At 39.1% G+C, this 13,219-nt stretch overlaps 1 protein-coding gene and 1 non-coding gene across 45 annotated transcripts in view; one reads left to right on the forward strand and one right to left on the reverse strand.

Annotated features, from left to right (window-relative positions):
* The window catches only part of EPB41L2 (erythrocyte membrane protein band 4.1 like 2), a 205,982-nt gene that overhangs the window by 127,637 nt on the left and 65,126 nt on the right, over positions 1 to 13,219 (reverse strand). The gene's annotated exons all lie outside the window — the stretch shown is intronic.
* LOC145522154 (U4 spliceosomal RNA) lies at positions 13,018 to 13,155 on the forward strand. The gene has a single exon (XR_014065956.1). It is a non-coding gene; the product is annotated as a U4 spliceosomal RNA (small nuclear RNA).

A 13,219-nucleotide genomic window follows, 5' to 3' on the forward strand; every position in this document is an offset into this window, starting at 1 on the left:
ATAACTGGTAGAGGTAGAAATTACACCAGTTTAGTCTGCTTCAAAACCAATACTAGTGGCATTGATGGTGTAGTGGAGAGCAGTTTCCTTCAAAGCCAACACACTTTTCCACCAATGCTGCATTACCTCAATTTCAACACTCTTGTTTACCAGATGAGTAAACCAAACCCAAAGAAGTGAAATAACATATAAATAAAGTTACTCTGTGGGTTCCTGGCAGAGAAGTTGCAAACTAGGTCCAGTATCATTTAAATTATTTCCAGTAAGGCTTTAAACACATTAAAATACATAAAACACATATGCTGAAAGGTCTTAAATATAAAAAATTGCTCATATAAATGTGTATCTATTGCATCTGTCTTAGGAAGATTCTAAATAGCCTTGCTTTGACACTGTTTTATTGTTTCATGAAAGGAGGAAATTAGAAGTTTATCCTCAGAATACTACTTCAGTATTCAAGGGAGTTGGTTGGGCCTAGGGTGGGGGATATTTTTCCTATATTTGTATAGTTAAGTTGATGTATAAATAAAATTAAACCCAGTAAAATGATTTCTTGACTTGTACAAAACGTCCTATTTCCTGACTTTGAGGAAAAGGAATGTAACTGAATAGGATGCAAGGATGCAATAACCTTATGGTGACTCAAAGCTCCAGGACCGTACGGGACACAAACTTTGCAGAAAATAAAGTTCTCAGTGTCACAGAAAGACAGTGAGCAGAAGAGTTCCTTTCAGTCTCCCCTCTCCCCATTATTCATCTAGCCTCCATTGGAGAAGCATATATCATCTGACAAACCAGAAAAAAAGCAAGTACAATTTTCTAGCATCACCCTAAAATAACCTAAAAAGTACTCCAAAAAATAAAAAATAACCCCTCTGTTTTTGAACTCTACTGATTTCACAGAGAATCCAACTTTGCTATGTACCAGTCATCATGCAAGACTATCCCCTTCCTGAACAAAATGTGGAGAAAAGTTTTATGATTCTCTCAATCTGGATGAATTTCAACTTGTCTATAAAAATTTTCTAACAGTCCACATTTCATAGGATCATTGCCATTTGATGTCGACAAAAAGAAAAAAACCAAAACAACTACTACACTTGTTCCACAGCCTCTGGCTAAGTTATCTTTTGCCCACACACCACAGTTTAACTTTTCTCAGGCCCTGAACCCATAATAATTTGCACAACTGCACATAAGTCACTCACAAAGTTTCTTTCCCACCATGTTTTATAAAATGTAACATTAGAAAGTACTACAGATTTATGAGACTCTGGGCAAGAAAAATTTCATATGACCCCAGATTTTTACAGGGGGTTTGGAGAGAGAGAGCAGGAACAGGTACAGGAGGGAAGCAAAAAAATAAAGGGATGGCAGTTTAACTTTTTGTTTAGAGAGTCCAATGTTCTGAAACCATCTAAGAAGTGTTAGGACAAAGCAGTACAAATGCCCACCCCCTTCCCTTTTTTTTAAACTTCAAAAGTCAAAAGCATCACTGTCAGAAGTACACATTCAGACCAGTACAGTTAATTCAGCATTTACTTTAAAATGTATTATTTTCATTTCACTTATATCTGAGAAGACTTTGCTGAGTTCTCCCTTTGCCCCAGACACTGGTCTAAGCCCTCAGGACTGGAAAGTTCTTCCCACACCAGTCCTTAGGGATTTCACAGTCTAGCAGGGAAGACAGATACATAAACACATAATTATACCACATGTGATAAGGACTGTAACAGAGGTACAGTCAGGACACAGCAAAGTGGACAAGTTCCTTGGGGAGGACAAGGAAGGCATTATAGGCTTACAATGTTTAGGCTCATTCATCTCTCATTTGAGATGAACAAACGATTCTGCTAATAGCATGGTAATGACTCTCCTTGCCTTACAGATTAAAAAATAATTATCACAAAGCCCATCACATACAAAGCAGAAACAAAGATCTTGCTAGCACCTGGGCAATACCATCCACATGACCAAGCAAAATGGGATTCTTATAAAACAAATATAGAACCAAAAGGGATCTCAGCTCTTATATACCTCCTGTCCTTGCCTTTCACAGACGGGGAACCTGAAACCCAGAAGTTAGGTCACTTGTCCAAGTTACACAGTAAATCAGGAGCAGAACCCAGGCTGGATGTCAGATTCTGCCTAATAACTCCATTTGCCTTTCCCCACTGCAGACTGTACTGCCTGGATGTGAGGGTAAGGGCCGAGACCTTCTTGAGAAGATACCCAGCAACAGAGAGCTTTTATGGCTGCCCAAGAGCCAGAATAAACAAAGATCCCTGATGCCAGGCATCCAGCTGACCCCCCAAAAGCTCCCCAACTCTGCCCTATCCTCTGGATCCAAGAAAAACCCTACACCTTCCCACTCCCCCAAAAAGTATATTTCCAAAATAAAGAAGTCATTGTCAAGAAATTATCTAATCTCCCCAATCTGCAATAACATTAAATTCACATGCAAACAGTCTGGACACAACTCCATGTTGTCACTTAACTAAGTCTATAAAATGAAGGTACCAGCCGATAAACTACCTATATAATGGGATTCTTGTAAGCATCACAGGAGAACCTACACGAGAGCTACTAGTCAAGTGCAAAATGTTACATGAATGCAAATGACTATTAAACACACAATTTCAATCATCAAAAAATTCACCTAGGCTTTCTCCTCAAAATGGTTGAATATACCATTACACTTATTCTTAAGTCAAACATAAACCTACAGTAATCTTCTACCATTTACTCTTTTCCTCAACTTGTAGAAAGAAAACTGCTCCCCCACCCTAAAGCTACCCTCCATAGTTCCCCTTCTTTTCTTTCTTTCCCTTTAAAACAATCACTACTATTTCCAAGACGCCTACTAGAACCACATAAACAGGAAACCTGTCAACTTAAGGCTCTTATCAAAAAACATGTTGTAGAAAGTTCAGCATGACAGACGAGCCACAGAAATGTTAAGGTGCATCAATGTACAGTGCCCAGCTATTTGTCAGGCGCTGGGGACATACAACCCCATCTGGGGTCCTCTCCTCACTTCGCTTGCGTCACAATCTTCCTTCGGCCTGCCATCTGCCATCTGTATGGTTTGGGCACTTGTTTGAGGATCCAGTGTACTTCCAACCCTCCACATCTTTATTACCTACATATTTTGAAACTGTCACTCCACTCATTTCTTTCTGTAGCTTCACCTTTAAAACTTACCTCTCCAAATCTGAATTCTGAAAGAAAACCCTAAGCACAAGTGCTAATACATTCTCAATCCACAGCCCCTCCCCACCTGAAACAATAAATATCCAACATTAAGCTAGAGTGGGGGCTTCCCTGATAGCTTAGTTGGTAAAGAATCTGCCTGCAATGCAGGAGACCCCAGTTTGATTCCTGGATCGGGAAGATCCGCTGGAGAAGGGATGGGCTACCCACTCCAATATTCTTGGGCTTCCCTTGTGACTCAGCTGATAAAGAATCCGTTTGCAATGTGGGAGACCTGGATTCGATCCCTGAGTTGGGAAGATCCCCTGGAGAAGGAAAAAGTCTACCCACTCCAGTATTCTTGCCTGGAGAATTCCATGGACTGTATAGTCCATGGGGTTGCAAAGAGTCGGACACAACCGAGCGAATTTCACAAGCTAGAGGACTCACCATTATCTGTACCTATGAGATCCTGAATTCTGTAATTTTAGGTTTTGCTAAGATCCATTCATTCAATGAGGAATTACTCTTTGCCTACTGATAGCTGTTCAGGTTACACACCTGTATAAAACTTGGCTTCAGCAGTGCAAGAGAAGAGTATTTAAATAAATAATTATACTACGAAGAGAACAGAGTTAAAATACAGGCATAAACATTTCAACGGTAAATGACTTGATGAGGGAAGAATGCTTCCCAAGGTGACGCTGGCACTGACCTTGAAAGAGAAGGAGGGCTGATTGTAAGCGGGTTGAAGCACACTCCTCACCGTGGGAACAGTGAGTGAAGGCACAGAATCACCAGAGATAAAAGCATTGCTGAGAACGGCGAGTCCACACCTCATCTGCCCGGAATACGGGGTGGGGGGTGGAGGAAATGGGACAAGGGGGGTAGTAGCCAAATAATGAGTGATCAGTACACTAAGCTCAGATGTTTCAACTCTGTCCTGTAGGCAATGAAAAATAAGATTCATTTTGCATTTCAGTAGGATGGCTTCGGCACTCATGTGATAACAAATGCCACAGTAAAAGGAAACTGGTTAAGCAGAGGCTCCGGTGATCCAGAAAATAGCATCTAAACGGACACAGAAGCAACAAGGAAGCAAATGAAGAGATGAAGTCAGTAAATATTTAGTAGTTAAAATGGACAGGATTTGATAAAAGAATTGGACAGTGGGAGTCAGAGAGAACAAAGTTCCCAGATTCCTGGCAGTCAAAGGTCAAACAGCAGGAACATGAACCTAGAGATAGATTTCCAAAAAGAATATGCAAGACAGACGAAAGAAGCCCAAGCTTCCACTTTTAACACATTTGGACTAAGTGACTGTGTGACATCTGGGTAGAAAATCAGGCCCACTGGAGATACGTGTCTGAACCACAGAGCCTAGGTTTCCATGCTAAGATTTGGAACTACTTGGTCAATCAGTGTTATTTGAAGTTATGGAAGAGAGGAAACCCAAGGCAAGACAGAGGTAAAAAAAACAAAACAAAACAAAACAAAAATTCGTAGTAAATAACCAAGCAGGGAGCAAAGAACCTATGAAGGAGGTTGGGAAGGACTAGAATAAGATAAAGACATCAAAAACCAAGCAAGTATTGCCCCAAGAGAAGAGTTGGGCTGGGAGCAGTGGACAACAGGCAAAGGGCAGAGTGCTTCTAGTCCCAAATAAGGCTTTGCAGGCATCATGAAAGACTGCTGATAACCTCAAAGAGCAAGTCCAGTGGACAGTAGCAGAAAAAGGCAATTGGCTAAAGGAAAAATACTGAAGAGAGAGGAGTATGAAAAGGGGGTAACCTAATCTCTGAAATTGAGTGTCAGAGAAGAGGCTGGAAGAAATGATAGCAATAACTACAAAAGTACGGCTGCAAGACAATCTACCTATACAGGAGATGTTTTGGTTATTTTATTTGGTGCAGGCTTTTGGTGGGAAAGACAAAGTAGCAAGAGGTTCAAGATAGGTTCAAGGTACAAAGGAGAGAAAGGAAAATGAATGCCAGGAAGTTCAGAAGAGAGAGACGAATTTAATCTGGGATGGCATGAGGGACATCTCTAGTCCAGAGACCAAAGAGAAGGGAACTGGAAACATACATGGACTAGACGAGGAACAGGTGTAAGGAAAATGAAACCAAAGAGGAAATATGGTCAATCTCCTAGAATATAGTCAATGATAATCCTCTTAGCATTCATGTTAACACAGGATTCAAAATGGGTTAAACTTAACAATTTTCAATATGGAAAGTTATTGGTATTTTAAGTTTTTCAAAATTAGAGATGCCCCACATAATCTTCTACCCTAACTGATTTGTAAATCAGTACCTGTTAAATTATCAAGAATATCATAAAATGAGTGCCAAATTCATATCACTATAGATGCCCAGAAGAAGAAGCTAAAAAATAAGTCACTGAAATCACAAGGTTTGGAGAAGGGTATTTTGTCTTGCTTTAATCACAGCGTGTGCCAAGGGCTTGGTTAAATGTATTTACAAGATACAATAACCGTAACTGTAATTCCTGTTCTCAAACTGTGAAGCCTGTGTCTCTATAAAATGCCAGTTTAAAAGACAAGACAATAAAGACCACGGTCACCACCAGAACACCATAAGAATATGTGAAAAGTTATAAAACAAAACTCCTTTTATAGAGTTGAATCCTTTCCAGGGTGGGCCTTTAAGACATTCTGACAGGGCACACAAATACTATCTCTGGAACAAAACCAAAAAGGCACAGCTGCGAGACATCTTCCACTGAAGTTGTAACTGACTCAATGGCAGTCCTTCCTTTGAGCAAGAAAGTCTATAAAAACCAGAAGCAGAGCTATTTTCCCCTACAAACTGCTGAGTGGAATCACTTTCTCCTGACCCAAGCTGCAGCTTTATTAAAAAGCTAAAATAGACAGCATGGCCAGTACAATTCCATAATAAATTTGTAAAAGAAAACATACATAAAACTTGAAAAAAGTATATATATATATGTTTTTCATTAAGAAAAATCCCCAACTAAACTGAAACTACAATATATGGATATACACATTTTTAAATTATAGTCCATCACCATCACAAACAGGAAATTTGGATTTGCCTTAATAGAAATTTTTCCCCAAACCTCTAAGTAGTAGTACTAACCAAAAATATTTAGATGATTATTAGTGTTAATATCCTCAATACTGACTTGAGCTTTTGATATCTAGATATCTGTGACCGAAAAGAAAAAAAAAGTCAAAGACATTTTGAAATCAATTAGATATAACTCCAACATATGAAAAACAATTCAAGTAGCCAAATCAATACTTTATTTGTGATGTTTTCCAAGCTGGATTTTGACTATGTTTCTATAGCAACATCAACAAAATACTCATACACATACTTCCGCACCCAAGATGAAAACCAATAACCACTTCTCTAGTTTATTCTTACGACGGCTTCCAACCAAAAAAGAAAAAAAAATCAGCCTTTCTAAACTTCACTCCAGAAACATCAAAACCTAAGGTTTTAAATAAATAACAGTTGCAGTTAACCACAAATGTCAAATATTCTCAAATTCTTCAGAAGGGAGGTTAATGACAATTTTGTTATTTCTTTGACAATAATTCATTCTGAACAACAACAACAAAGATGAGAATGGAAGAAATTGCTAACAAATGACTTACTTGGAAAATTATCTAAATTCTAGACAAATAAAACACCAAAAACTGTGCCAAGATGTACAGCAAAGAGTTCAATATTCTAAACTCAAGAGATAAGCAACTTTCTCTGTGTCAGATACACTTTCAAAATCTCTTTTGTTGGAACTGTTTTGAAAAAACAAACTATTTTACTAGGATTAATAGGCCTGTCTATTTTGTGAGCAAGCTCTCTGCCTTATTCTTTACAAACATCCCTATTTATGTCTCAAAACATCTCTGCACAGTAAGTATTGTCAAGTTCATTTAGTAAGTAAATAAACTCAGGCTCAGAGAAATGAATTAACTTGCCTTAAAAAGCATGGAATGCAAAATACTAAAGTGGTTAACTGTCAGTCTTGGAATCAGGTAAACCTGAACCTGGATCCTGGCTTAACCGCCAACAACTATGTATGAGACAGATGTCTGAGGTTTGAACCTAATTCTGTTTTATTTGAAACACGTTCTTTACATTATACCACTATGCTTGTGCAAACTTCCAGCTATACGTCACCACATGCCAAAATGCAGTCTTGACATAAACAGTCTCACTACCTATGCTTCACATTTGCACATGGACTTCAGACATTACGACTTACTGTAAATACATGTTCTACTCTAATACATGTCTAGCATTTAGGATTCCTGGTTTTCACACAGGCGGCCCGGGTTCGACTTCTAGTGTGGGGAAGGAGATTCTTTGGGCTTCCCTGGTGGCTCAGCTGGTAAAGAATCCACCTGCAATGCAGGAGACCTGGCTTCGATCCCTGGGTTGGGAAGATCCCCTGGAGAAGCGAAAGGCTACCCACTCCCTCCAGTATTCTAGCCTGGAGAATTCCATGGACTATAGAGTCCATGGGGTCGCAAAGAATTGGACACAACTCAGTGAAGTCACTGAAGTCACAGTGAAGCACTTCACTCTAATACGTGTTCTCAAACAATATTTTTTTAGAAATACATAAGGAAAACTTCAAAGAACAACGGAAAAGTCTTGATCTTACTAATTTCCAAACATATATGTATATTTCAACAGATCCTTACCCAGCACATAATGTTACTGGCTAGGTATACCACATCATGGGCTTCCCAAGTGGCTCAGTAGTAAAGAATCTGCCTGCAAAGCAGGAGACATGAGTTTGATCCCTGGGTTGGAAAGATCCCCTGGAGGAGGAAATGGCAACCCACTCCAGTATTCTTGCCTGGGAAATTCCATGGAACAGAGGAGCTTGGTGGGCTACAGTCCATGGGGTCACAAAAGTGTTGGAAGTGACTTAGCGACTAAACAACAACAAAAACACCACATCGTGCCTTTCTTCAAAGCACTAGGAATCTTTTGAGAAGACCAGAGAAGTGCAAATAAAAAGCCATCCATATAAACTCGTGAAAGGTGAAAGTTTAGTTGCTCAGTTGTGTCCAACTCTTTGCGACCCCATGGACTGTAGCCTACCAGGCTCCTCCATCCATGGGATTTTCCAGGCAAGAGTACTGGAGTGGGGTGCCATCTCCTTCTCCAGAGGATCTTCCCGACCTAGAGATCAAACTCAGGTCTCCCACATTGCAGGCAGATCCTATACCATCTGAGCCACCAAGGAAGTCGTATAAACTTGTGGGTTAACTATAAATGCATAAAATAAAGTGTATACCTATTGACACTACAAACACATTTACAAGATTTCCCAAAATAGTTTTGATTTCAAATATTCCATTCCACTCTTTGCATAAGCAAACTTACACATCCCAGATCACACATAACAATTTTTTAAGTGAGACAACACTCATCTGATGTAGGCATTTGGGACTAAGATAATTGCAGGCTAGAGTAGTAAACAGAAGTCTGAACAGAACATTGAAAGAAAGGATATATTGTCATTGGTGGGAAAGAGGGACAATGATATTCAAGACAAGCAGAATAGTTCTTGGGCAGACTGAAGCAGCAAGATGCACAAGATGGTTTGGACGTCTGGCAAAGCAGGAAGCAGTGAGCAGGACAGTGGGCTGACCGCTATCACTGGATCATTCACATACAAAGATAAATCAGAAGTAATACTGAAATATGATAGCTGGAAAGACTGTTGAGAGCTTTGAAGACGAGGAAAAGGCCTCTGGGCTAAAAAAGATAGGTCACCTTGCCTAAGGTTTTATTCTGGTGGGTTCTTTTCCTGCAGAGTAGGGGAGCTAATAACAGTTTGTTTTTTAAAAAAAATACCATACAAGCTATCCACTTTAACCATAAAATTCAATGTTTTTTAGGGTAGTCAGTTGTGCAACCATTACCACAAACAATTTTAGAACATTTCATCAACTCAAAAATAAATCCCAAACATCCCAACTCATTCTATGAGGTCTGATACCAAAGCCAAAGATGTCACAAAAAAGGAAACTATAACCAATTCCCCTAATTGAGGCAAAAGTCCTCAATAAAATATTAGCCAACCAAATCCATCAAGGTACTAAAAAGATCTTATACCATGATCAAGTATAATTTACTCTAGGAATATAAGGATGATTCAAAAAGTGAAATTCAATCAATATAATTATATTAATAGAAGAAAAACACGTGATCATCTCAATAGAGAGAATAAGAATTTGACAAAATCCAACATCCTTTCAAGATAAACACACTAAAAAAATAAACTAAAAATAATAAAAATAGAAGGAAACTTCCTCAACATGCAGAGAGCATCTACAAAAACCCACAGCTAACATCATACTAAACGGCGAAGACTGAAAGCTTTCCTCCTAAGATCAGGAACAAGACAAAATGCCCCGTCTCACAAACTCTTGTCATTCTATTTAATGTTGTGCTTAAGTTCAAGCCAGGGCAATTAGGCAAGAAAAATAAAAAACATGCAAATAAGAAAAGGAGAAGTAAACTATCTCTACCTGCAGATGACATAATTGTAATAAATAAAAATCCTTAAAAATACATTTAAAAAGCTAATAGAGGGGTTCAGGAAAGTTGCAGGATATAAAATGAATATGCAAACTGAGTTGCATTTCTAAACATAAGCAATAAACAATCCAAAAATAACAATAATATCTCACTTAGCATCAAAGAGTAAAATACATAGGGTAAATTTAGCCAAGGAAGTATAAGGCTTGTACACTGAAAACTGTGTAACACTATTCAAAAAAAATCAAAGACCTAAGTAAATCCATGTTTATGGATTCAAATACTTACTACTGTTAAGAGCCCATTAACTGTCAAACAACTGTGATAGCACAGCGTGATAACACAGACATAGAGAACAGACTTATGGACACGGGGGTGGGAGGAGGAAGGAGATTAGTGCTATGGAGAGAGTAACATGGAAACTCACATTATCATATGTAAAATAGATACCCAATGGGAATTTGCTGTATGACTCAGGGAACTCAAACAGGGGCTCTGTAACAACATAGAGTGGTGGGATGGGGAGGGAGATGGGAGGGAGGTTCATGGGAGGGGACATACATACAGATACCTATATGACTGATTCATGTTGCTGTTTGACAGAAACCAACAAAATTCTGTAAAGCAATTATCCTTCAATTAAGAAACAATTTTTTTTAAAAGAGACAGGTAAAGAATCAATTGGAGTGAGGTATATCTAACAGGGAGGAAAAGGCCCAATGAAAGGAAGAACACAGAAGAAAAGATATCCAGAAGAAGTTATATCTAAATTGAGACCTGAGAGTAGAATATTGCTAGCAATATGTACACGGAGAAGGCAATGGTACCCCACTCCAGTACTCTTGCCTGGAAAATCCCATGGATGGAGCAGCCTGGTGGGCTGCAGTCCACGGGGTCGCACAGAGTCGGACACAACTGAGCGACTTCACTTTCACTTTTCACTTTCATGCATTGGAGAAGGAAATGGCAACCCACTCCAGTGTTCTTGCCTGGAGAATTCCAGGGACGGCGGAGCCTGGTGGGCTGCCATCTATGGGGTCGCAGAGTCGGACACGACTGAAGCAACTTAGCAGCAGCAGCAGCAACATGTACAAAAGTCTAGACATGACAGAAAACCTGATATATGAGCTAAATTCAGAGAGGAAACCTGACATCTGAAACTCAATTAGTAAGTTAAAATCCAAAACAGCAAGGATAAAAGTGATGTTACAAAGTTTGAGGCTCTTCTGAAAAGTAAAGTGGTACCATGAAAGGATTTTAAGCTTAAAACTAAAAGACTTTAAAACTACAATTCTGACTACTATATGAAGAACAAAAATTTTTTAAACTGTGGGGGGAGGGTGTGACAGGAAAACCAGACAGTTACATATCTATTACATAGATATTACATATCTAAGAAATGCTGCTGCTTCTGCGAAGTCGCTTCAGTTGTGTCCAACCCTGTGCGACCCCATAGACAGCAGCCTACTAGGCTCCTCTGTCCCTGGGATTCTCCAGGCAAGAATACTGGAGTGGGTTGCCATTTCCTTCTCCACTGCATGAAAGTGAAAAGGGAAAGTGAAGTCGCTCAATCGTGTCCGACTTTTCGCGACCCCACGGACTGCAGCCTACCAGGCTCCTCCGTCCATGGGATTTCTCAGGCAAGAGTACTGAAGTGAGTTGCCATTTCCTTCTCCATCTAAGAAATGATAGCTGCATTAATGTTTAAAAAATAAAATATTAAGCAAATAGGTAGCCAGTCTCTGCTTCCTCACCTCCAAAGAGAATTTTGCCATTGTAATTTCAATTTTGAAAGCAACTTGACTGATTTATTATGTAATGGGCTGAGTTACTAAAAATAGATCCATAAAGAATAGAGACTCAAACTGAAACTGAGAGAGTTGGTGTTCATTGTTTGGGAGGAGACTGTTTGAAAGGAGAGACTATGAGAGCTGTTTTTAAGCTGTGATGAGGAAGAATAAGAAAAATTCATTAAGTGATAGAGAATTTTTAAAGTTTTGCAGTTATTATAAAACCACATTCTGATTTTTCAAGAGACCAGAGTAAAAACATAAGTGGTCTGTCAAGTCTTTGTCAGTGTTAAAACTTGTATTTCTTTGACTACCAAAGTTAAAACTGTACCCCAAAAGAGCTCAGCTTTGTGCAGGTTATAGTATCTGACTAGAGAAGGTATCAGTGGAAGGAATGGATAAATTCAAGTAATATTCAATTGGTAGAATGATAAGAATTTGGCAACACATCGGAGTTAAGAGAGAAAGATAAAGAGCAATTAATTGGGCAGCAAAGTCAGTCACTGAAATGGTTTTAAAAGTAGGAACAGAGAGTTTGGAGACAAATTTAATGAGTTAAAATAGGTAACAAAGAGGTATATAAAAAAAGAAAACAGAAAACAAAAAAAAGAGGTATAGATGAATAAGCCAATAGTAAAGACTGAATGGACTCAAAGAAAAATAACTCAATCCACAGGAAGACAGAAAAAGAAAGGGGAAAAAAAGAAAAAGAAAGAAAAGATGGAACAAACAGAAAACAAAGAACAAAATGGTGCCCAGCAACAATTAATTAAATGTAAATGGCCTAAATGTACCAACTAAAAGACAGAGATTGTCAGAGTAGGTAAATGATCCATTTCTACGTAAGCTGTGTACAAAACAATCTACTTTAAATATTAGGAAAGGGAACAAGAGAAATGGCATGAAGAAGCAAACTGTGCTTTGTACAGAGTGAATCATGATGGCAAATCAAAGAGATGGCCCTAGACAGCAGGAATGAGGTGTTTTATTTACTATAAGATTGAGGTGGGGAAAGGTCTAGAAAAAGAATTAGTAATATTATAAATAACCGTGGTCCCTATACTATGTTGGAGAAAGCAATGGCACCCTACTCCAGTACTCTTGCCTGGAAAATCCCATGGACGGAAGAGCCTGGCAGGCTGCAGTCCATGAGGTCGCGAAGAGTCGGACACGACTGAACGACTTCACTTTCCCTTTTCACTTTCATGCACTGGAGAAGGAAGTGGCAACCCACTCCAGTGTTCTTGCCTGGAGAATCCCAGGAACGGGGGAGCCTGGTGGGCTGCCGTCTATGGGGTCGCACAGAGTCGGACACAACTGAAGCGACTTAGCAGCAGCAGCAGCAGCTATACTATGTTAGGGTATAAGGAAGTGTCCTGAAGGTGCTTCAAACCTAATTATATAAGCAAATTTTTGTTACTAAACTGTATAATCTTGGTTCAAAGTCCATGACATGGAAACACCAGAGGCTTTGAAACTAAAATATAAGCTTTGCGCAGTGGCAGTATCGTAGCCAATGAGGTTTATCCGAGGTGCGATTATTGTTAACTGAAAACTACAATATATCCATTTTAAGCCTGTGGTAGTTCTCTACTACTCTTATTTCCACTTTCCCTTTTTATAGGCTAACCTAGTAGAACGTGCACCACCGGGACTGTGTCTTCTTCCACACCAACACAAACCATGACG

This window comes from Giraffa tippelskirchi, chromosome 9 (assembly GCF_054371585.1).
Source record: "Giraffa tippelskirchi isolate mGirTip1 chromosome 9, T2T-mGirTip1v1.2.pri, whole genome shotgun sequence".
In the NCBI taxonomy this organism is placed as follows: domain Eukaryota; kingdom Metazoa; phylum Chordata; class Mammalia; order Artiodactyla; family Giraffidae; genus Giraffa; species Giraffa tippelskirchi.